The following is a 27,131-nucleotide window of genomic DNA, read 5'->3' as shown; positions in this document are numbered from 1 at the left end:
TTTGTTGACCACTTTCACTAAGTAATTGTCTAAAGTGGCCAGCCCAGATGCGGTTTTATCAGATTTAGTTTTAGACATAGTCAAATCATTCAATGGATGCTAAAATATTTTAATGTTTCAATAACAAAGCAGACGTAACAATACAAATTACCCTAATACAAGGGTTACAAACATATACCCTAAGGTACTGACTGAAAACAGGGCCTTGCCCAAAGTCAAAAGTTGAATGTCTCACTTGGAAAATATGGATCCACTGCTGCAAAATCAAAATCCGTGGCCCAGCCCGGCCTCGTCTGGCCCCGTACGGCCACAGACGGCCCGCCCTTTGCCCGGGCGTAACCCAGCACCACCCGCGCGCGTCCCGCGAAGCGGGGGCTCTCGCTGTCTTTTGAGCCTCTCCGGGGGCGAGACAGGGCGTTCGCGACTTCCTCTTACAAAGGCCTGTGGGGATTGTAGTCCGGTGGCTGCGGCTGCGGCAGCAAGAAGACTGGCGGCAACACCAGCGGAGCCAAGGAAAGGCTTGAGCGTCCTGCGGCGATCCCCGCTATGCCCAGGTGAGTTTTCCAAATTGTCCCCGCTCCCCCGAGGCTCTCGCTGTCTTTTGAGCCTCTCCGGGGGCGGGACAGGGCGTTCGCGACTTCCTCTCACGAAGGCCTGTGGGGATTAAGGTCCGGTGGCTGCGGCTGTGGTGGCAAGAAGACTGGTGGCAACACCAGCGGAGCCAAGGAAAGGCTCGAGCGTCCTGCGGCGATCCCCGCTATGCCCAGGTCAGTATTCCAAATTGTCCCCGCTCCCCCGAGGCTCTCGCTGTCTTTTGAGCCTCTCCGGGGGCGGGACAGGGCGTTCGCGACTTCCTCTCGTGAAGGCCTGTGGGGATTGTAGTCCGGTGGCTGCGGCTGCGACGGCAGGAAGACAGGCGGCAAGACCAGTGGAGCCAAGGAAAGGCTCGAGCGTCCTGCGGCGATCCCCGCTATGCCCAGGTCAGTTTTTCAAATTGTGAAAGAATTGGGTGGATGGGCCAAACATTCAATACTATTGAAAGAGACTGTGTGACCATAAATTGTAGGTATCCGGGTTTGGCACACCGGCTGATAAAATCTGCTGTAGATCTTGTGATATAGGTGCTGCTGTCAGTATTGTACCACTTGGATTTTGTTTATAGACCTAACCCCTCTAGTCAGCTGAGCAGTAATAATTTTGCAGAATTATCAGGTTTGGATACTATTGATTGACTTCCTTACACACTTGCCCACAATATGGCTCTGGGTTCAGTAGAACATATGGAAGCAGGTGCATGCCCTAATATTTATACTGGAACTGATGGCTGTCTTTGTTCAGGGTTGGTCCAAATTACTCCAAGTGTCTATGTTAACCATGTATCCATCAGCCGCGGTTGGTAGGAGAGTACTTGCCGGGGCGGTGATGTGGGGAGGGGGAGGGGCAGGGTGGGGGTTAGTAATGTATAGATAATGGAGGTTTGCAGGTAAGTAAATATTTAAATAAATCAAACGAATTTCATTTTTTCGCGCACTGCATTGCATTTGGGGATGCAGTGCGCGCAACGAAATTCCTTTGATTTATTTAAATGTTTACTTAACTGCAAACCTCCATTATCCATACATTACTAACCCCCACCCTGCCCCTCCCCCTCCACACGTCATGGCCCCGGCAGCTACTCCCCTACCGACCGCGGCTGGTATCCACATCAGAATAATTAGAACTAATTTTATCCCCCTTCCCTTCTACCTTACCTCTGTCTACTGTTGAATCTGACAGGTCTGCCCCTTATGAAGTCACCTCACAAACCAGTTTTATTTTCTGGAATGTCGAGAGTTTGTCATTTAAAATTAGTAATTCCAGAGTTGGGTGATTTTATACATCAACATGATTTCTCCCTGTTACAAGAGACTCCACAGCCAGTCTATCATGTAGGATATGTGAGTTTTCATAAAGCAACTATATTCTCAGAGCTGGGCAGGATCTCTGGGGATTTAGCAAAATGGGCCAGAACCACTATCTATGGTATGTTGAAGGAGATCAATGTGAACACCCCGATATTTTGTGCCTTAGTTTGTGTGCTTCCTCAGATGCAACATATTATGTTAATAGTGTTTATTGTAGATCTACCGGGAATAGGCTGGAATCTATTGTTGTAGAGCACTTGAACAGGCATCTAGCTACACTCAAAGCCACTGCAAGAAAAGTTATGGGGGCTGACTTCAATTGACAATTTTAACCTCTGAGCACTGACAGCCATGCCGTAACGGCTGATGAGGACGCTTTCCGGTCAATATCGGAGCTGAAAATCTCTCCCATTAAGAACTGGTTTCCCATAGCATTCCAAATTAATGCCCTCACATTAAGCCAGTGGCTTTGTGCTTGCAATGGCAGCCCAATATCTGATAAATTAAGCATTCACTCATGCAACAGGACAAATCATACCAGTTTAATTGGGTATTTAATGCTGAATGTTAAATATGGCCATTCTTGATTGACATGATAGTTCTTCCCTGCTCTGACAGTGACCGCAATGCCCTGACTATAAAGCTGAGTTTGCCCATCAGGACAAAACATAGCACCCAAGGTTAGCCTTTTAACAATAGATTGAGAGTCATTAGTAATAGACGCATGGTCAAATGGAGTATTTTAAAACACTCATGTGAGTCTATCTGAGATCTATAAATTGGTCGCCGTTGGTAAGGAGAGCTTGACACTACTGGATCTTGCTGGGGATTGCAACTTAAAGGACCAATGGCCTTATGTTCAAAGCTATATTGCAGTTGCAAAGAGTCTGATTTCCAATATCTGGGCCTTGTGACAGCAAAATTGCTTTTGGGGATTTTAAAAACCCAAATTTTGATTCAGCACTTTGTTACTGAATCACAAATTATGTTTATGATTACTTAACTAATCGCAAATTGGAAGGGGTGTGTTTAGGGTGTCCCTTCCAATTTGTGATTTCTTATGGAATGGTCCAATGGTTTGCAATGGCAATTGCAGTTGCAATTCATTGATAGATTACCAACACCTCAAAAGAGATGGTAACCCATCCATAAACATGAAGGGCCTCTTAGGGACCCCTTCCCCTTTGCAAATGTTTTAGAAAATATTTTTGGAGTAGATCGTGGTCCCTGAGACCACTGCTTACTTGTAAAACTAGTTTTTGACACTTTTCTTTCTATTAGCACATCCTGTTTTCCTTTAAGGAAAACAGACTGTCTTTGGAAGAAAAAAAGAATGCTTTATTTAAAAGTAATCACAGACATAGTGGTCTGCTGATCCCAGTAGGCCACCATACTTGTGATGTCAGTGATATGTGGGGGGTTGCAATTTATCACCTACCTTATGCATATTAATGAAGTAGGTCACATTGCATTATTTCTTATTCCACCTGTAATACAGCAGACAGCATATCCAACATCTTTGTGAACGAGGAACCCATCCAACAAATTCTAAAGCTGGCCCTAAGTCAGAAAATAAAATCTTTGATCAGGATAAACCTGGTTGGTTTATCCAGCATGTGCTCCATCATGGTCAGCCACAAATGATACCTAGGTCCAGGTGTTCCACGACATGGACTATCTTTGGTGCTTTGTGCTTTTTAGCTCTATTTTTACTTACAAGTTTGAAAATTCATGTCTCCAGTACCCCATATTACATTTTTGTAATGTTGGTGTCATTTCGTTTACTACATTTTAATCTATTTTTTCTAATTGGATTTAGGACTTTTATTATTTCCCATTATGACTTTAGTACTATTTAGTACTGCATAAACACTTTACACACTACCCTACAATAATCCTCTCTGCTCTGTGGCATATATACCAGGGGGTTGAGCACAAGTTAATTTAGTGACTTTGAGGGCTCAATCTTAAAAGGGATGGTGTATAGTCACGTACCCATATAATAATCCAAATTCTTACCTGGGGTGATTCCTCTACTCAGAAACCCTTGACTTTTTTCAGAACTCTGTTCTGTATTGGTAATAAGGATATTAATCCTATTTGGATCTCGGTGCTTCTAATAGGCTAAAGAACCAAAGTGTTGTGAACCAATTTCGGCATATGTATGTGCTCTTTTCTGGTTCGCTGTCACACACCAGAGGGTTAGTTGGCTAGTTCATAAATGTCGTATTTTTTTGTGGCAGCAGTCCAAAATTGTTGAAATGAGGAAGGCTTCTCACTTTCCGAAAACCTTTCTTCTATTGGTTCATTAAACAATGTATTTTATTAAGGAGAGGGTAGACTTAATTTTAGGCTCCTTGTATTCAGAAGCCCCTTACTCTCATGCTATTTTTTTAAGTTTATTGAAAACACGTATGTTACATGTCATTTATTTTCCGACAGTCTCGTGTAAGTAGAAAAGGCTGCACTTTGAGGCAGTTGCATTTATCATTCGTGTAAATCAAGTTAGTACATAATAACATTCAAGTTAACCTCATTAGAATTTTTTTCCTTTTTTGTTTGGAAGCAATATACAAAACCGTGAAAGAATTAAAGTTTTAACTGGTTGCACTGTAATCTGTCTCATTAAACGACTCACAATAAAAGTTTAAACTATTTTGCTGCATTTGTCCTGAACTGTATCTGTGCAGAGTTAGTACATAATCTGTATTCCTAATGTTTTAAGATATACAGGAAGCATGGCTTTAATCTCAAGCATTCAGAAGATCTAGTACTTGCTCAAATGTGGATCTACTGCTGGTCGATAGTTCCACTACTGAGTTGTACTTAAAAATGGAAATATGAGCGCCAAGCTGTTGGTAGCTTACCTCGCTTCCACAGCAGGCAGGTGGACACCTCTGGAGAAGTAAACACATTTAGAATATCCTCTTTATCATAGAGTACTCAGGGTTAAGCGTTGATGGCCTGTTTGTACAGTATGATGAGCTAGAATTCCTCTAACCTTGAGCAATAAGTCAAAGCATATGGCAAATAAGGCTGGGTGCGTGGCCGTGAACGTTAGGATTGGATAATATATACGGGTTGGATAATATCGATGTTAGTCTAATACAATATATCATGGGAGTCCAATGTGCATTTAAATGCCACTCTAAATGAGCATGCCTGTGGAGAAAGACCACCACTCTGAAAAGAAAATTAAATGAATTTGGGATCAATACTTTTCTTGTTCATGGCTGTCACAACTTGAACCAAATCACTTTACAGGTTTAAAGGATACATTTTCTTAAGCCTGAAAAACCTCTGAAATATAGACTGAAGTAAACACATACAAATGTTTACAATTGGAACTCATCACCTAATTTCTCACTAGTTTAGGATTCCAACAAGATCATCCTGGGTTATTATGCCACCATGTACTTGCTTAGGTCAGCACTAGTAAGGCATTTGTTTTTCTGGTGTGATGATGTGATGAATGTGCTTGCCTTCACAAGAAATGTTTCAGATTCATATTATGTTGCAATAAAAGTGAAAGTATGTAAAGTAAACAACTAACCATTAAGCAAATCAATAACATTCTCCTAGACATTCAGAGGGTATGTGTTTGCTTCGAAATACTCTCATAGAAACCTCTTAGGTAGATTATATATTCAGCAGAGTTGATTAGAAAATAAAAATATATGTAAATGTATGGTTTTATGCGATACACCGCTGGCTCTACTCATAGAGCAGATATGGGAGTTATTCACTAAGATGTTGTTTGTGGTGCAAAGCATTGTGTCATTTTGCTTATCATTTTAAATGCGAAGCGTTGTATGATTTTGATTATCCTTATAAACGCAAAGCATTACGTCAATTTACTTATCATTAAAAAAGCCTGGAGGTGCAGGGCAAATTTTTCAGTGCCGTGCATGCACTTCCTAAATAACCCCCACAGTGCCTTAGTGGAGGTAGCATGTCCCTATGCAATTACTCAAGGAACCTCACGCTTTGTGCAGTTCTGAATGTCCAGACTTGAATAAAGTGCCTGCACACACTAAAGGGTACATTTCCTGAATTTCCTGAGAACTAATTTGCGGTCTGAAAATCAAATCACATTCACAGCGTGGACTATAAACATACACTTATCATAGCAAAAACCATCCACAGTAGAATGCACTGAAATAACAATTTCTCCTCTCACACAGATGCATATCCTTCTCGTTTAGCTAGCAATTTTTCCTGGGAAAAAGCTAACCATTTCTCCAACAAGCTGTTTAAATCCTCAAAGATCTGACAGACACCTAAATGCGCTGAATTCTCACTAAAGGACAAAGACAATGACCTCATGGGCTTTTTACTACCAAGGTGGACAAAACTGATGCCAGCATTGAAGCTTTCACATTCTGCTGAAACCACAAGTATGTGACATACCCAGGAAATACTCCATTACTCAGTCCATTTTCAAAATAGAAAAAACCCCACATCTTCAAAGTGCTTTTATGCTATGTCTTGAGGGTGTGCAGTACTTCAATTTAGCTGGTCGTTGCTGGTGGGAGTCAGACTATTTTGCGGTTTGCCCCTTCATATCCTGGCAAAGGGGGGGTATGTGTTTGTTGAGGGCCCTGCACCCTTATTTACCCCCCCCCCAGCCGCTTGTTTACTCACCCCCGGATTGGGGGCACCATAGCCTATCCTGGGGCAACCAATCCTGGTCGCCCCTTTGTCGTGGGTTTTCGCAATGTGGGGTGGAGGGCTTACCGCCTCCGAGCAGCGTTTGTCCCGGACCCCCATCAGGTACTGCTATACTTTCCCTGGCCCCGGCTTCATTCTGGGGGGGGAGCCATGTCAACAATAGGAAAGGAAGAAAAGTCAGAGCACTGTGACCCAACACAGCCTGTTGATGTTGTAAAATATATCAAAAACCCCAATTGTAATGGCAATGTAATTCACCGACTAAAGAAAAGTCCCAATCATCACCCGAGCTCACAAAATATGGACTCCTCTGGCATTGTAGATCTTTGAAATGGTTTAGTGAGCTGGCTACAGTTTAACAGCAGATTTTACTGAAAGTTGAAACAGCTAATGAAAAGGTTTTACCCACTGAGAGGGGCTTTGGACGGGGGCTGCAAGGGTGTAAAGCAGGTCGGGGTAATTGAGCAGCAAAAGAAGCTTTTGATTTAGGTCCCAATGATTCTTGATCTAGAGTGGCATATAGACATATGATGTTCAGAGAGCACTACGGATGAGTTGAGTTGGGTCTAAAGGGCTGGGTGCAAAGACTGGGGGTTGGACAGAGGGGATGGAAGCAGCTCACACTGGTGGTTCCCCTCATTGGATTACTGCGGAAGATGGATCATCTCATGGGAACAGTAGCGATGGGACAGGACCCATGAGTTCGGGAGAGGGGGAGAATTCTGATTGAACAGGAATAGAGGACCCAGATTATAAATTCCAGTGCTCAATCGGGAAACCTAAGTACAATGTAATCATCAATGCAAGGTTCTCTAAAGGTATTATTAATGCACAAAATTGTTTAGATCAAGAAACGTGAGTCTGGCTGATTATGTATACACATATGCCGGTTGCATACAAGAGGTTACTAAAAGGGAGAGAAAGGCAGCATATTCACAGACATGTAAGTGATACATGCCATCAAAACCAACGCAATGCAAGCCAATAAGCAATCAGACTTTAAAAATAGAAGTGAGGTGAAGCAAAGAAGTGTTGCACCCTGAATGAAAACCTGAACTATGGAAGGGCAACAATCAAAAAAGGTTAGAAGAAGAGAAGTGGTGATGCTACTGTAGATAAACTTAGAACCGAACGAAATGTCCATAGAGTGCACCAAACTCTAAGAATTGGCGGAAGCGTCTTGTTCTTCAATCTGGACTCTGTACCACACTTTGAACTGAGCTGCCTAGATGTGAAATTATGTAGCAGTAAATTTTACATCACCTCTGCTTTACCCCTGCATTTTCACAACTCAGTGTTAGACACCATTGCCCAGCATATGGAATAATACTGCAGAGAAAGATACCCACAAGAATGATCAAAACAAAATGTGTATAAGGTTCAAAGGAATGGAATGAGGGTACTCAGAAGATTCCACAACTGGGCTGGGAGTGGTTGAACATAATAAGGCTAAAGGATACAGAAAGAAAACACAACCTTGTTGAAATTGATTACTCTTAATATTTGGCCTCACATGTTGCATGATCACCTGTTGATTGGCTATTTCCTGTTAATACACTTAGGATGACATACTGAATGTGGACAGTGGACTCCTGAAATGTTTTGATCACAGTCCAGGTTGGAAGAAGCTGTGCTTAGAGAGGCAGGCGCATCCGGTGAGGTAGGAGCAGTGGGGCAGTGCGTGGGGGGGAGGGGGACAGTCTACAGATGATGGAATAGGTCAAATAATTTTTTTTTAAATAAAACCACTTACCTTGCGTATGCCGCATTGCCAAGTCAACACCCCCATGACTCTCATCACCCCACCGCTCTTACCTGACCAGCGCGCCTGGAACCCAGAGCCAAACTATGGAAGTAAGGCTACATAATCAAATGGCGAATTTCAAAGGGATGCTTTTAATAATGTGGCCCATGGCCAATTGATAACTTCAATAGCCCCAGTACAAATAATACGGCCAGGAACAACTGACTAAAGTGAAAGACTGAAAATGTTAAAACATTTACATGATATCAAGAGCATTGACATAAAGTGATGTGTATTTTCCCACAAAAGTATTGGTAAATGTGTAATAGAACATATTAGAAATGGGATTCCTGTTTGGCTAAGTTATGCTCCCAAGCCAGGGAGGATCCACCAATCTAGCCAGAGTAAGCTAGATACACACTAAAGGTAACTTGTACTCACCCTCTGGTAGCTTGGAGCAGAGCAGGCAGGATTATCAACAGAGGCAGAGTGTAAGGTATTTGTGCAAGATACACAAACAGTAACACAATGAATAATGCACAAAAAGACTCCACCCAGGGTTATAAAAATAGGTTTCAAATTATATATAAAACAAGGCAAAAACAATACCAATTGGTTAGGTACTTTTTCAAGTTATTAAATGACGTTCACAAAGGCAGGTAAAGAAGTGCCTTCACATCTATTCAAGGTTTTATGGTAGCCCTGCTGGAGCAATTGCAATGATCCAGATTGTGGATCATCAACAGAAACTCTTGATATAGTCACACTAGACTGATGAGAGAAGCATGCTTCTCCCTTGGGCCCTCCACAGAGGTTTCTTACCTAGGACAAGTAATGCACCCAATCAATTGTGAGTCCGAAGCTCTCTGGGGAAACTTGAACTGCAACTCCTGACAAAACCAGAGTCACCAGAGAAGGAGCGCATGGCAGATTTACTGCTCATAAATGCACCCACTTAACGGAAGTGCCACAAGGGTCCCTCGGGACTGGTGCAAGAGAAGGATCCGGACTGCCTATGAGTGTGCCACTCAGCAGACGGGGCCTCATAAGTCCCACTTTGTTGAGACGGTATCTTTGCTCTAGGCAGGAGTCAATTGGATGGTATCTAGTGGCCATGCTGAGCTGTCCTCAGCCTGTAGGGGCAGGCTCTGGGGGCCAATGAAATGCCAGCACAGTGATCTTCTCTGGCCACAGGGCCCCGCACATGGGGGTGGAGCACGGCTGATGTTGTTGAAGGATTCCACATTGCCTCGGCAACGCGTCTCTGATGGAATGTGGCATGGTCTGGGCGGCGCGAGTCAGAAGGAGGAGATGCCAGTCCTGGGTGCCACACTTCACCTTTCACCACAGAGAGTGCTCAGGTGCTCAGATTGCTCTGTCAGTGTAGCGCGAGTCAGGCAAAGAAAGTACTGATCTTTTGTGGGACACTCAACTTTGCAATGTAGACAGCACTTGGTCTTCACACAACGGGTGGATCAGTCATGTTCTGATTGTGCCAAACCGTGCTGCTGGACTCACCAGTTGCAGAGTCTCATAGCAGGGGCAGGCAGGGGGAATCTTTGATGGCCCTGAGATTCCAAAAGGACAGAGGGCGAGCCAACAAGCCCTTGCAGAACACTTGTGTTGGTGGCACATAAGAGGGTGGCAGGCAGCAGGCCAGCACATCAAGGCCTGCCTCACACTGTCAGTGAGAGCCTCTAACTCCTCACACTGTCAGTGAGAGCCTCAAATTCCTCACAGTGTCAGTGAGAGCCTCAAACTCCTCACATTGTCAGTGAGAGCCCCCAACCCCTCACACTGTCAGTGAGAGCCTCAAACTCCTCACAGTGTCAGTGAGAGCCTCCAACTCCTCACAGTGTCAGTGAGAGCCTCAAACTCCTCACAGTCTCAGTGAGAGCCTCCGACTCCTTATACGGTCAGTGAGTGCTTCAAACTCTTCACACTGTCAGTGAGAGCCTCAAACTCCTCACAGTGTCACTGAGAGCCTCAAACTCAATGCCAATAAGATAGGGATGAATGTGGACCAGGCATTTGGCAATGCATGCTTTACTACGAGACTCCTTGGGTCTCACTGTAAGCGCTATCAGCTTATATCTGAAAGTGTATTTGATACTGATTTAGTAACTATTGGTGTGGTTACATATGAATATTGAAAAGTGGCAAAGAGGGAGATGAACCAGTCGCAAAGTGGCAGCCTCTCCTGCAGCGCAGAAATCAGCAGGCAGCAGGCCAATACAGCAAAGCAGTTAGCAGAGTAGCAGTTCCTCCTGGCGGTGCAGCAGTCATTCTGGCAATGTGCAGATTCAGAGCCAGCAGTGTCTGGTTACAAGTCCTACGCAGTGTCAAATCTGGTGAGGCCGGAGCCCCAGTCCTTAAAGCCACAAGAACCTTTGATTTAGGGAGTGACTTCAAAGGAACTCTCTGAAGTGCATAAAGATCTGTTTCAGCCCAGCCTTGGCTCAAGACTACCAGTAGGGGGTAAATCAGCCCTTTGCTTGAGGGAAGGACACAACCTATACAGATGTAAGCGTGAGCCATCTCTCCCCCTTCTTGCCCAGGAATTTTATCAGTATGAAGATGAATGAAGATTAATCCTTGTCACATCCAGCCCTTGCTGTGTTGTGGCTGTCTAGATATAATGCATAGAGTGTAGCTGGCTCCCAGCCCAGACGTGTATTGGAGTTATAAGCACTAAGAAATAACCACCAGTAAGGAGGCTTTATCATTACCATTCAAAACTTACCAAATATGACAAAGCTACTCCTTTCTGATCAGGAATTACCACTTAAAAGTATATAAGGGAATTTCCAAAGTGAGCCTATAAGAGAAGTAGGCTTCAAAGTAGTGTAAAACAAAATAGACTGTTTGTAACTATCAGGAGATGTCAAACATAAAAGTACATGTCCTACCTTTTACTTACACAGCACCCTGCCCATAGGGCTACCTAAGGCCTACCTTAGGGGAAACCTATGTGTAATAAAAGGGGATTTTAAGGCTTGGCAAGTAGTTTTTGAAAGGCAAATTGAAGTGGAAGTAAACAGCACACACAGGCCCCACAATGGCAGGCCCGAGACATGTCTACGGGGCTACTTCTATGTGTGGCACAAGCAGTGCTGCAAGCCTACTAATGGTTTTTAACTTACAGGCCCTAGGGATATATAGTGCATTTTACTAGGTACCTATATGTAAATGAAATATGCCAGTTGGGTATTAGCCAATGCTACCATGTTTTAGGGAGAGAGCACCTGCACTTTAGCACTGGTTAGCAGTGGTAAAGTGCCCATAGTCCTAAAGCAACAAAATCGAAGTCAGAAAATAGGAGGAGAAAGTCCAAACGTTTGAGGTAACCCTGCAAAAATGGCCTGGTCCAACAGGGCTTATTGTGTAGTGATTGACCATTTTGAAAAATAATGTATGGATGGATTTACATAGATGGTGTTGGTTATATGCATTTGTCTGTAAAACAAATTGATGGACTTGAATTGGATCCATTTATGGTTCATTATCTGCTCAAGTATGGGACTAAGTAATACTCAAATGCGATCTGGGGTATCACAACTACTATCCTTGTGGTGCAAGAGTAATTACCTCTACACTCCTTTAGGTTTCTTCAAAGAGTCACCAGAAATAATCAAATAAACCAGGACAAAACCTAATTTTTGATTATGTTAATATTACCAAGTTAATGGTAGCCCTTGTATTGTTTCAGCAGACAGAACTTGTAAGTGTATATAGAAGCATGCTCATGTTTTTTAAATTGGTTCAGACATAGATTGGCCACTTAGTAGACAATAATTTGACTTAGGCCAATGGTTACATGTTATCTTTTGAATTAGGAATATACTGAGTTTTATATAAGAGAAGATTATTTTCAGAAGCTATCACAATTTTCTGAGCTTATTTGATTTCTGTAATGCTAGCGTTTGAGATTTTTTAAGTAAATGGAGAGTTGTTGTAAGCTCGAGTGATTTGATGTATTTCTGGCTAAAATTAATTCAAGTTAAAGAGAACATAGATCAAGAAATCGAGGGCAATTTTGTCCAGTGCCCACTAAATTAGGAAAAACACCTGAAAGGCACAAATGAATGGAGAGGGAAGCAATACGGGAGAGAATCTTACAAAATCCCAGAACACTTCCCATTTCATTGTATTTAATGGAATGTTTCCTCAAGCAGGGGTGTGCTGACAGATACCATGCATACCGACGGTGGGTGATAGGTTGCTTAAGTTACCAAGTCTTGGTGATTTTCTACTTTTTTGACTGTCACTTTCCTCGTTCGTTCTACAATACACCATGGGATTAACTCATGTTGCTCTTGGGAAACTGATGTTGGTACAAAGGGGAGGCCATGTTAAATTGAGCTTTAGCATTTACCTTGCCAAGTGCATTTACTAAATCTTTTGGTTATATTTCCCTTGTTTTCAAAAATCCCCTATATTAGAATGGTTTCATGAGCGTGGGATTCACTAATCTCGTACAGCTGCGTTCCAAGTAAAAAGGCTCTAATGTACAATTAAAGACGTTCCACAGTGCTACTGGCAACATTTCATTTTATGCTGCTTCAGCTTTTTAATTGCATTGGCTGTCAATTATCTAGTAATTTCATTATTTAATTTAACAGAAAATTTCAATTGTACCTACAGACCTGGCGTTAACCTTTATCAGCTACTGTACTGAAGAAAACTCTCTCTACTCTTACCCAGATCTCCTTGCATATCTTCTTCACACAGAGCCAAGGAGAATGACATGAAGACGAATGTAATCATCTCTTTTGCTTTACCAGTGTATTATGTGCATCCCATATGGAGTGCTCGCTTTAAGAACTTTTTCTTACCCAAAAGTGCAAGTGATTTCCAAACTAACGATCATGTTTATATGTTCGTCCTGACGAAACATCTCGACTTCGCTGACCTGTTTTTTTAACATGGATATGAGCTCTGAATTTCCCCTTTACGATTAAACAAGAATTACAATCTTGAATGGTGTATCAAGATGCTAGGGTCAGGAGATACTAATATTTCTAGGGCCAGCTAATTCAAAAGAGTCATCATCTCTTTTCAGTATATGATAAGATAAACACATTTTTATGCAATTTGGAAGTTATGGATTACATAAAAATCCATTCACCATGTTTGTCTGATAATACCCATTCAGTGGGCATTTCTGAGAGAAATATTGGGATCACTGTATAAAAATCTACAGATTCCCCCAAATGTTAAACAGAGATGGGTTTACTAGAAGGTCAGATTTCTTATGGATGAATCGCGTAAGCCATTAACGTTACAAGAGCCATTTCTGATTGTCATGTATCACAATTTAATACATGGGATTCTGTAATACATGTATAAACAACAGTCTTTGATTTCTTTATACCCAGAGACTAGGGACGCACCCAGTCACCAATTATAAAGAAAAGAAAAGACATCAGAACTCAACTATTATAAGTTATTGCAGTCGAGTTATGGTGTCACAATGAAAGGCAGATCAGGTCATGGAGCATAATTGAAGCTGCATGATTAAAGCAACAAAAAGAGAACCTTACTTTTCTTTCTCCTGGTCTATTTTAATAGCTTACAATAACCAGCAAAGAGAATATATTCTTTTTTGAACTCCTTAGATAAAGTTAGAATCTCTGTGCATGTTTTTACACATTCCGAGCTGCAGCAGTTTTTTTAATTTAACTTGACTTGTATTGAACTGGTTCTAATATCTGTTTGTCACAAATATATAAAAGGTTTTTGATGTGTTTAATATTGCACTAGAGGTTTTATTTTCATTCTTCATGTTTGAAAATATGCTCCCTCTTTCATATTAAGAGCTATGCACCAATATTCTAAGTAGTTTGTGGGCAAGGTTATGGTTTGGCTATGTATTACATGGGCTAAATTACCCCCTGGCGTACAAGATACAGATATTGCAATTCACCTTGGACTTCCATAATGTTATAAAGGAACTCAGCCTTTGGCCGCCTTTTTCTATTTGGGCCTTCAGTGACTTGCAAAATCCTTATAGTTTCCAGCAGGGGTATTTTATCCCTTGTATAATGTATACAAATATCTCATTCTTAACATACTATTAGCAAAGAACTGAATTCATAACCATTCTTTATATTTGGTTAATCTTCCTGTTTTCTCGTCTTTTTCCGCATGCAACCCCAAGTGTTAATGCTCTGTTCTGACCAGTGTCTCTCATTACTCTTACTCCTCCCTTATCTTTACTGCCATTCCTAGCAATGCGCTCCCATCCAGCTCTCTATAGTTAAAATGAATGAGTTTAAAACATTCAACCAGAAGTGAAATATCAAAATCCTTACAATGTTTCATAGAAGCAACCTTGTCTCATTATCCAAGTGTTAAAATTATGTAGGAGGCAATGGTTACTGATTTTTTGGGGGAGATGTTGTATTTATGATTCATGATTTGGCAAGATCATGGACCAGAACAATACATAATTGATCTTAAAAAATGAATAACAATTATTTAGGTTTCCTTCATATTTCTGCACTCTCTCCTATGACACAAATTATGGAGCAAAAATATTGTGCTACCTTAATATTTTCAAAATAATATTGTGATTACAAAAATATAGTGGAACAGAATATCAAAGGAAGAATGTTTTTTTTATGATATCGTTTTTATGAAGACATTTGTATTTATTATCATTTACATTAATATAATTGTAATGAATATTGTTTTTAATTAATTTATTATGTTAGTAGTTTAATAGGAACCGTCTTGGTACTAAGACGTGTAAGACGGCGTTCCATGCTGCTCCCATTTAGCAATTCCTCCTGCATCGTGGATACAATGTTGCAGCCTTGAAATTTGGAAAGCGGAGTATTACAATGTAGCAGTGTGTTGTCTGCTTGTTGCAGTGAAAAAAAAGCCCTGTTTTGTCTTCCGAGGTCCCGCTCTGATACCGGGTGCTGTGGAGTTTTGGCAGCGTGTCTTCTCTTCCGCGAACTTTGCCGAGCTCTGTCGAGCGTCAGCTTTGAGATCAAGATTCCTGGTGTCTCTCCTCGGCTCCTGGTGGCAGCGGTGTGAACGGCACTGGGAGGAAGGCTGTTATTCGAGGAATTGGACATGAGTTATAAGCAGGGCTTTTGCTGAAAGTGAAAGCAGTTGTAACGGCGGACTTCGGAGTGGAGCATCGAGCAATATGCCACCAAAGGGCAGACGTGGGAGAGCTAGTTTTCCGGAGATCTCGGCTCCTCCTCAGGAACCAGGAGCTGCAGCTGGTGTAATGACCGTGGAGGAGAACAGGGGTGTTGGAGCAGGCAGGGGTGCTGGCAGTTCAGAGGTGAGCAAAGCGGACGGTAAAAAACTTCCTGTAAATGCTGAACAGGGTAAAGTTGTTGAGGACACTGTAGATGGGAAAGCCGCACAAGCGACAAAGAAAATACCTGCTATTTTCTCTATTAGTAAAGAGAGACGACGTGGAAAACAGCAACAGCTACAGCCCCTCCTATCCATACCCCCACCATCTTTAGATGAAGGGCGGTTACACATTTGCAAGGAATCCCGCTCCCGCTAACCGTTGTTAATAACATAATTGCAATTCAAAATGCTCAGGCAGCTGCACAGATCCCAATTCAAACAGTAAATGAGGCAAATACACTGCCGGAGGCGATAGTAGTCTCAGCTTCCTCAGAGCAAGCGACGAGTAATCAAGATGATAGTGCAATGCCCCTGCTCAATATGGAGGGGGCAGGAGGCAGTTTAATAAATACGACCGGGACTCAATTGCATGATGCTGACTACGGGGATTATTATTCACTATCTGAGCAATCTACGTCATCATGTGAGGATTTAGTACATCAGTATGCTGCCCAAATGAGTATGAATGAAGGAATTGATCATAGCAGTTTATTATAGGAAGATCTAGCCGATGAGGCCGACCAAACTGATCTAACTGACACTGTTCGTAAGAAACTGGATTTGACGCTGATGGAGGGCGGATCAAATGTAGAAGGTTTGGGTCAGATACTTAAATCTACGGTCCCTGAAGAAGATATTTCTCTCTCCCTAATCTATCAGTCCATTATGGCCTTTCGCACTGAATCGAGGGAAGAGAATCGAAGAACACAGAATATCTGTAGGAAATTACAGAATACAGTGCGCAGAATGTCCAAATCAGATGCGGATTTTGTTGCTCGATTCAATGAGGCTGAAACGCGGATCTCCACTTTAGAGGATGATCTTCTTCATCAAAAAACAGTGACTGCCTCTTTACAGGCTGTTAGGATGATACAGCTTAGAAGTTGGCGTATTGAGAATCGGGCAAGACGGAACATTCTTCAGATTCCAGAGGGGAAAGAAGGACAAGATCCTCGTCGCTTCATTGTTGAACTATTTAAAAAGGCTTTCCCGGAACTTTTAAAATGGGATTGGGACCGTGAGGTTGAAAGGGCACACCGCTTTCCCTTTACTAGACGTATTCCCCCTAATGCAGATCTTTCAAAAGAAAAACCCAGGGCTTTTCTTATATCATTCAATAACTTTTTGGCAAGGGAAGAGGTTTTTCAGCTGGCTCGCCCTTATAGGAAAAGGTCTGGGGGTGATTTTGAATTTTTTGTTCAACCTGATTTTTGTAGATTCACTGTGGAATTGAGATGGCAGTTACGCGATTTAATCGCTCAATTTCAAAGCAAGGGTGCGCAGTCTTTTTTGCTAAATCCGGCAAAATTGAAAGTAATCTACAAAGAACGTACACATTTTTTTACTACAGAAGGGTCAGCTAAAAATGTTTTACAATCTATTTAACAATAGGAGTGTTCTGTAGCTGCAACAGAGTACGGTGTATTATAATATAGGTATAAGTGTGCATTGGTACATAGCTTATTTCCTGGGTTAATTTCTATTTTGGTCTATTCGGTTTTGTATGCCAATGTATGCCTGTATATAGCTAGAATCGTGGGAGTCAGCAAGGGAGTACATGCTAGTCTGCATCTACAGGACTATCAGTCCTAAAGCCTTGTTTGGGGGGGGAGGGGAGGGTTTGGCCAGGAGAGGCGGGTAGGATTGGGTGGTGGGTCACTAGGGTCAGGGGAAAAGGGGGAAAAATCCACAGCTAATCAAGAAAATATTAAAACGAATAGTTGGTAATTGCATATATATTATTTTGGTGTTGGCTTCCTTCAATATGTGGAGATGGCATCCACAGAAATATTGTTTAATCCATTAATATGGCAGTTATTGGGGCAAAAATTTGTACTTGGAATGTTTCTGGTCTAAACAGCTGGAGTAATAGGAATCGTGTGACAGCCGAGCTTCGTAACATTCAGCCTGATGTGGTATGTCTCCAGGAGACACATGTACCCCGGACACAAAGGGCACTTTTAGAAACCTTGGGCTACTCATTAATAGTCGCCTCACATCAATCATCTATGATCAGAGGAGTAATAATTTTAGTTAAAGAGAATAGGGTTACAACGACAGGATGTCTAGCTGACAAATGTGGAAGATGGGCTATTATGGAATGCTTTTTTGGGCGGGCTAGGTTTACAATCTGTGTTGTATATGGATCCAACTTGGACGAAGCTTCTATTTTTGAAGAGTTAAATTTGGAATTAGCATCATGGTGTGCACCCCTTATATTTTGTGGTGATATGAAAATTAATTTAACAAATCTAGATTTGCAAGGAGGTCCACAAAGCTATCAAGGTCGGAAACCTCGTGTCTTTAAAGCTCTTTATAATCTTATTAATGATCATGCTTTAAGTGATCTTTGGAGCCACTTAAACCCGGTAATCCCTGGGTTCACCTATTATTCGTATCCCCACAAGAAATTTGCTTGTTTGGATTATTTTTTCTTGTCTTCTTCTTTGAAAGATGAGGCTACAATCCAAATCTTACCGAGGATCACTTCTGACCATTCTCCGATTTTAATGACATTAAAGGTCAAAATTCAATACCCGCCTATAAGACCGTTCTCATTTGATCGTAAACTATGTGCAAATGAGTGCTTTAAGGAACAGCTGTCCCGATGGATTAGTGAATTTTTTATTATTAATAGAAACTCAACTCACTGTTCCATTGTTTGGGATTCATTTAATGCAAGCTTTAGGGGGGAAGTGTTAAGTTTTCTCTATGGGCAAAATCGAATGAAAAAGCTGAAATGCGCGAATTATATGTTACACTTAAGGAGGCTGAGGAAAAATTAATTCAAGGTGTCAGATCAGGGGCAAATAATATTGAGGAGTGTGAAGAATCTACTGAACAGGCGAGGGCTAAAATTCAAGGGATCTGGAATACCGAAAACGCACGTAAATATTTAGTTAATAAAAACAAATGCATGAGTATGGGGAATCGGTGGGCCGCTGTCTGGCATGGAAGCTACGTAGGAAAGAAGCGATGGGAAGGATTAAAGCCTTGAAAGATAGAGATGGGGTATCGTGTCAAGAACCTAAAGGGATTTTATCAATTTTTCATAGATTTTATTCTGATTTATATACTGGACAAGCGCAAGATCATAGTTATTTCTTTAATTTATCTGAATGGATTCTGAAACATCAGGGGCCAGATGTAGGTGGCCAAATACCGGTCGGTAACGGCAGAAAATACCAATTTTCGGCCGTTACCGACCGGTATTGAGCGTTCGGTATGTAGGTGATAGGAAAGAGGCCGAATCGGTAAATTTACCGATTCGGTAAAATTACCGATCGGTAAAATACCGATTATGAAATTTTACCGATCGGTAATGTTACCGATCTGTAAATTTACCGATCGGTATAGTTACCGATCGGTAAACTTTCCGATCGGTAAACTTACCGATCGGTAAATTTACCGAATCGGTAAATAGGAATAGGTAAAATTGAACATTGAGATGTAGGGAGGCTCTGAAATACCGATTTTGCCTCAAAATCGGTATTTAAGAGTCGGTATTTACCATGGATTCAAATCAGGTGGTAACCAGGTGCAGCCTATAAAAAAGGACCCAAAATGCAATTCAGTTTGCACAATGGCGGCATTTTATGTAATAGCAAGACGGCTACGGCTACGGGAGGAAGGAGAGAGGGAATGGCTGAGACAGGAGCAGGTCTACAGGCAGAGGGTGACCCTGTTCATGCTCACAGAGGAAGAGATACTTCAAAGGTACAGGTTGGCTCCAGACACCATCTTGGAGCTCATCAGGAACCTCAAACCACTGTTGGAGCACCCCACCCCAAGGGCACATGCAATTCCAACACATGTACAGGTGCTGTGCAGCCTCCACCTGCTGGCGTCAGGGAGCTACCAGAGCGTGGTTGCTGTGGCGGGAGGGGTGACCCAGAGCAGCCTCTCAAGGTTTTTTCACAAATTCCTTGACGCCATGTTGCATAGGATGGAGCATTACATTTCTTTTCCATCCACCCATGCTGAACTTGTACAAGCAAAATCTGAGTTCTACCAGATGGCAAGATTTCCCCATATCATCGGATGCATTGATGGCACGCACATCCCCATTTGTCCCCCTGCTGCCACAGAATACATTTACCGCAATAGAAAGTCAAGCCACACCATCAACGTCCAGGTGATTTGCAATGCAAAGTACGTGATCACAGACCTTGTCGCAAAATTCCCAGGAAGTACCCACGACTCCTATATATTTCAGAACAGCGGCATCTATGCACGGCTGTCAGCAGGGGAATTTGGTGAAGGATACCTCCTAGGTAAGACAGAGTCAGCGACCCCTTTCACACCTATTGCAGTGAGAATGACAAGTATGCATGTGAGTAATGTATTCCCATTTCCCTTTTAGGAGACAGTGCATATGCCCTACGTTCATTTATCCTGACTCCCTACCTCAACCCCTCCACACCCAGCCAAAGGAGGTATAACCGGGCCCACAAAAGTACACGCAATGTGGTAGAACGGACCTTTGGCATCTGGAAGAGCAGACTTAGATGCCTTCACAAGAGTGGAGGCACAAGGCAGTATACCCCCACCACCTGCTGCAAGATCATAGCTGCCTGTGCCATGTTGCACAACTTGGCTGTGAGGAAGGGTACAGAGGTCGAGTTGTCTGACTACGAGGATCATGACGACGACAATGCTGTGCCTGACATTCAACCTGCTGGAGTCACAACACCAAGTGATGGCAGGTACAGACGTGAGGAAATAACAAGCAACTATTTCTGAGTAAGTAATGAGACACAGACAGGTTGTGTATGGGACAAAAGTATTTATATGTAGCCACGAAGTTAAAGCACTTAAGTGCAACAAATTAAATTTAAGAAAGGTGGGGACAACATGTCCTGGGTTACATCACCCACTGGCAAAGTCATTTTCGCGCGCGCTTTCCAGAGCCACTGGGATGTTCCCCACTGCCTTCCTCCTGGCCTGCAGGCTCAGCTGGGCGCCTGCTGCTCCTACGGGGCTGCACCACAGCGTTTCCCATGCTACTGTGGCTACTGCTGTCCTCTCCCTCAGGCACATCCAGGGCAGGATTGTGTGCTGTTTGAGAAATCATCATTGCCTCTAGGGCACTGGTGATTCTGGCCATGCCCCTTGTGACCTCGGCCGTGTTCTGGGTGAGGCTTTCCCGCATGTTATTGCCTCTACGGCATAGCTGTGCTGTGGCAGTGGCGAGGCGATTCATGGCCCTATTGGTTGCTCGGGCGTCCCTGCGACTTGTGTGCTCTATGTTGTCCAGTTTTGTGCACAGCTGCGTAATTGCAGAAGTAATTCCTGCAGCTAGGTCTGCAATTGATTTTACAATGTCCCTGTTGCTTTGTGAAATGTCACTGATGCCCTTCCCCATTTCTCCTACTGTTTGGTTTAGGGCACGGAATTGGCGGTGGCAGGCCTGTATATATTTGCCCTGCATGCGGTGGATGCGCACCATGCTTCCCTCCAGCCCACGGAAGACAGTGCCATCTCCAGAGCCACCTGCACTGCAGGGCATGCAGCGACGTCTGCGCATGGTGTCAGATTCTGTGTTGGGCTGCAGTGCAGCATGAGGCATAGGTGCAGTGTCTTGAGCCTCAGCTTCTGCTGCCTCCATCATTGGCAGTGGGGCCACGAGTCGCCTCCTGGCTGGTGTGGTTGCTGGTGCAGCCTGTAACATTGATGGGGATGTCTCAGGAGAGAATTGCAATGCAGGGGATTGGGAAAGGTGTGGGGAGTGTGCTAACTCGGGGGTCTGGACTGTCTCCTCTTCCTGTGTGATGACAGTTGTGTCCTCCTCATCCTGCGATGCATGGACATGGCTTGGCCCTGCCTCGTCACTCTCCTCCCTCGCTGCTGCAGTCCCTGTTGTCGGTGTGATTTCACTGGCTGATGGTGCCCCTAGGTGTAAATAAGCGTATGTCAACTGAGTGCTACTGTGTCACAGTGACTAAAATAAAATCTTTACACATTTTACTTTCATTAATCGCCATTACTTTCACTGCCTTGCTGATGTCTGTTCAGTTATACATGGTCTAATATTAGCTGACTACATTTCCCATAATGCATTGCTCCTGTATAGTGCTATTGGCCTGTGCACAAAGGGTTATGGGATGCTGCTTGGTATGGGGTGTTATGCTGCGCATGCGTCTTACCTTTTGCTTTGGCTCTGGCTGAGCTGTCCACGTCTCCCAGTCCCACGACACTGTCTGGCTCGATGGTTGACGCCACCAACTCCTCCAGGTCAGTCAGGGGGGGTGCTGGGTTCCTGCCTCCACCGGTGAGACCAGCCTGTTTGTGCAGCTCTGCCATCTTTTTCTTTGTGAGGCTCCTGATGTCGCCCACAGCATTCACCCTTTCAACAATGTGTAGCCAGAGCTTGCGTTTTGCAGACTCAGCTAGAGTGAGGGACTGCTTTCCAAATAGTTGTGTGTGGACTCCAACCACCTCCTCCACTAGTACCTGCAGCTCCATGTTGCTAAACTTTATTTTTCTCTTTCTGTCAGCCTTCTGGCTTTCTGTGCTGCTTGCCATTCTTTCAGTATGACACTCAAAACAAATCTCTCCCTGCTGCTCTGTCTCTCTGCTCAGCTCTGCCTGCCTCCAGAACCTTATAATGAGTTGCAGCTGCCTGGGCAGGCACTTCCTGGTAGGAAGGGGGAGGGTGGTTGCACCTGATTGGCTGTTGTGTTAAGTTTCACTTTTGTTTGCTGCACGTTTTTGAAAATACCGATCGGTATTTACCGACCGTCCAATACCGACTTTTACCGAATCGGTAAAAAATACCGATTTTTTTATCTACATATCATTTACCGATTTTTAAATACCGAATCGGTAAAATTCGGTATTTAAGAATCGGTAAAATGAAATTTCCTACATCTGGCCCCTAGATCCCAATGATATATCACTACTGGAAGAGCCTATCTCTATGGAAGAGCTAGAGATAGCGGTTAAAGGTCTAGCTTATGGAAAAGCTGATGGACCAGACAGATTGCCCGGGGAGATTTACAAGCTCTTTTTTGGCGTGATTAAAATTGATATGCTAGATACTTTTAGGGCTGCACAAGCGGGACAGGCACCGAAGTCATGGGCCGAAGCTACCATAGTAGTATTTAATAAAAAAGGTAAAGATCCAGAGTTAGTAGGCTCATATAGGCCAATATCATTACTGAATTGTGACAGTAAAATCTACTCAAAAATATTGCCCACTCATCTTTCTAGAGTTATTACTTTATTAGTTTCGCGAATGCAACATGGTTTTGTACCAGGTCGTAATACCACCTCGCACATCAATAAGGTATTGACATTATTTGACATCGCACAAGTTGAGAAACGTGACCTTGGTCTAATTTTATTGGACGCAGAGAAAGCGGTTGACCACGTGGAATGGGCATACCTTTGGGAATTAATGCGACTTCAGGTTTCGGTTAACGCTTCCTCACAGCCATACAGGTGTAATCCACTTTACCAGTGGCTAAAATTTCTATGATGGGACTAATATCTGAAACAGTCAACATTACCAGGGGCACCAGACAAGGGTGTCCCTGTTCACCATTACTATTTGCACTTTATATTAATCTGTTCATTGAGTTACTGGCCAATAATGCTCTGATCAAACCATTTTTAGTGCATAATATCCCATATTCAGTATTCGCTTATGCGGATGATGTTGCGATAGCTTCTTCAGATCCCCATCTGGCATTGCAAGAGATAGAACGACTGGCTATAGTCTTTGGTCAAGCTTCAGGATATAAATTAAATGCCACTAAAACACAAATATTAATCTCAGACACCGTTATATTGAATGATGTCCGAGTGGAAAAGGAAGTGACATATTTAGGTATAAAAATTCGATCATCTACGCAGGAAATATTGGATGCTAATTGGGGCTCTTTGGTGTGGTAATATTCGGAATTCATTAGACAAATGGTCACGATTACACCTCACACTCATCGGTAGGGTGAATTTAATCAAAATGAATGTTTTAGCTAAGGTGTTGTATTTATTTAGAGCGGTTCCTTTAGAATTTACCACATTCCAGCTTCAACAACTACAGTCTATCTGTTCAAAATTTATCTGGGCCCCGGGGAAACCAAGAAGGGCCATGCGAATCCTAACTTTACCGATTGAACGGGGGGATTAGCTATGCCTGATTTTGTTCTTTATTTTTATACATGTTTTTTGCTGAGGATGTGGATAATGTTGACCGGGGAAGATATACTTAATGAGGCAGAGGCTCCCTCAATTTATCAAATGCTGTTAGGATCAGAGGCGAGACAATCTTTATTTAAAGAAGTGGATGGAAGCTATTTTAAAAGGACCAGGTTTAAGGTTCTAATATCAGCATTTAATGTGTGGAAAAAGGTCAAAAAATTATGTCAAGTGGGGAAAATATCATGGTACACCCCAACTAATGCTACTAAAGTCTTACCTCCTATTTTTTAGGATGTGGTGGCTATAGGTGGCGTGTACAAGGGATTGTGCAATCCTATAGGAACAGATGGTGTATTAATGTCTTATGCTGATTTGTCCCGATTGTTTAATTTGCCGAAACAACAATTCTTTAAATATTTGCAAATTCGCGATTTTATGATGCGACAAAGGATCGTCTTTACCTCTAACTTAGCTATAAACGCCACACAACGACAGGAAAACATTTGGGAGGTGTACCAACTATTGCTGGCATATCGAAAAGATGATTTACAGAAAAAAGCTGATAATTGGTCTGAAGTTCTGGGGGTTGAGAATGTATCATCAGATTATGTTATCACATTATCAAAGGAATCGCTAATATCTGTCAATCTGCGTGTGCAATGTTATAAAACTTTTTTTAATTTATATTATTCCCCGGCATATATGGACAAGTGGAAAACTGGACATGATGGTAAATGTTTCCGATGTAGTGCTGATGATGCGGATATGCTACATATTTTCTTCAGTTGTGGGCATCTGAGAATTTTCATAGTCAATCTTGAAAAATTCCTAAGTAACATTATTGGTAAACCGATTGTTATAACTTCTGCAATTATGCTGTTAGGGTCGGATGTGCAATTTAGGAGGGGTGGCCCTTGTTTTAAACATCAACATTTAATATTTTTTGCTATGACCGTAGCAAGGTTATGTATTGCGGCAGGTTGGTTACAATCGGAACCTCCTTCCTTTTTTTAAAGGAGGAAAAGAATGTATAGTTTATTTAATCTTGAGTTTAACCTATATGCGGTTAAAGGGGTGAGGAAACGCAAGATTGGCATGGATTTATGAGGGCCTTTTGCTGATTATATGGATGTACATGTTTGAAATAAGAATTTATTGGATATATGTATCTCTGCTCTGATTATACTGTGGAACAAAATTTAAAAAAAAAGAAATAAGTTAGTAGTTTAATAGGTTTCAGTGTCAGCATAGTTAATATAATTGCTTTAAACAGTTCCATAAATAGGTTTTTAATACTGTACACTAAAATGTAATAGGAGATTGTGGGGTTTGTATATGAATGTGGCAAAGCTATATAATTTATAATTCATTTTATTGTATTAATATTTTTTATTGTAAATTAAAAGTTATATTTTCAATATATATGTTAAATTGTTTAATTTTATTATTAGAAATGTACTATTCAATTTATATATTTTTAGGTAAGTTTTAATCTTAACATTGTTCTGAGTAATTTATATTTTAGTAGTGCATTGAGGTTGTTGGTGTCAGAGTTGTCTGACAAAGATAAGGAGTGGCAGGGTGGGTGTAGAGGGATGGGGAGCGCACGGGGAGCACACAGTGGGGGGGTTAAAATGCATTTAAAAACAAAAGACTTACCTTGTGCTACTGGCGACTTGCATTCCTCTGGTCCTAGTCCCAGCAGGCCCTGGGACAGCATCACAGAGTCGCCATCCAATCCTTTCACTGCTCTTAAGCATGAGAGCAGCGTGGGGCTTAGTCTTGGCCTTGGCCGTGGGGATTGGCCTGAGCAGGTTGGATTAACATGCGCTCAGGCACAGGGAGTCTGAGCTGTTTCCCCAATCTGGCTGTGGAATCCATCTGGGTTGGAGAAACCTAAGTGTGCATGCCAGTTTGGATGGCCGGATGTGGATCTACCACTTCTCCTCCCCTCCCATGCCCTGGCCCACCCCTCCCAGCACACACTGGCTCAGCCATCAACTGAAAAATAAAACAATAATAAAATAGAATTTTCTTTTTTAGCCGCAGGGTCTGAGTTAGTGGGGTGACACTCCTCGGCCATTGCGGGGTAGCTGCTGCCGCTGGTTGATGTGGCTAATTAAATGGTATTTATTTTAATTGAATTGTTGATTCATTTTTACTGCAAATTAAATATGTAATTGATTAATAATTGCATGCACTGTTTCATTGTTTATTTGTATTCTATTTAATTTGTAAGTGGAAATGTATATTTTTATTCTTATGTTTTTTAAATCAATTTGAATTTTTCTAAAGATTTTTTATTTACGGGGATAGATTAGAAAGTTATTGAAATTGTGACAAATTTTAAATTAATTTATAATGTTATTTAAATCTTAAATTGATAATTATGTTTATTTTGTAATTGTTCAGTTACTATAAAACATTTTCTTTTCTTTAAATTATGTTATTACTTTATTGTCAGTGTTGTTATGAGTAAGTCTAACAATCTTCTTACTGTTGCTCAGACTGGAGTTTAAATGATCCCGCTTTCAAGTCCAGTACTTTCCCTACTGTTGCATACATTGGAGTAGGAATACTAAAGGAATACTAAATCATGCCCTATATAGTCCAACATTTTATCCTACTGTTGCTGGAACTGAAGTGGGAATAGTAAATCTATTCTCCTGCAATTACAACATTTTGGCTACTGTTGCTTAGACTTGAGTGGCGATAGAAAATCTAACCCATCCAAAGTCCAACACTTTCTGTATGGTTGCAAGAGTTGAAATAGTACACGTAACTCCTCCAAATGCCAACAGTTTTCTTCTTGTTGCTTAGATTGGGATAGGACTGGTAAATGTAGGTCCTTCAAAAGCCTCCAAAGTAAAACAATTGCCTACTGTTGCTTAGACTGAATGCATATGAATTATTTTTAATATTATTGTTTGATATTATTTGTTTAATTTTTAAGGTTTTGTTATGATTATTTACCTTTTATATATACACACATATATACATGTGAAAAAACAGACCCCTCCGTGAAGAAAGCCAGAGGACACAACAGGGAGCTTTCGCGAACGCTTTAATGACAGCTTTTGTATGGCATGATGCATTTCGGCGTGTTGCCTTCTTCGGATGCCGCAAGCTTTGACCGGGAACACTCCTCCTCACACCCTTGATATTCTCAGGTTCTCCCTATTAGCGGAGGTCAGCTGACTCCACCTGCTGAACAGTTTCAGCTGCAGTTCAAAGTAGTTGGACTGCAGTTCCCATCATGCAGTAGACTGGTAAGTACCGTATGTGGAGCC

The sequence above is a fragment of the Lissotriton helveticus genome, chromosome 5_1 (genome assembly GCF_964261635.1).
Source record: "Lissotriton helveticus chromosome 5_1, aLisHel1.1, whole genome shotgun sequence".
In the NCBI taxonomy this organism is placed as follows: Eukaryota; Metazoa; Chordata; class Amphibia; order Caudata; family Salamandridae; genus Lissotriton; species Lissotriton helveticus.
Note: the sequence above shows the minus strand (reverse complement) of the source record.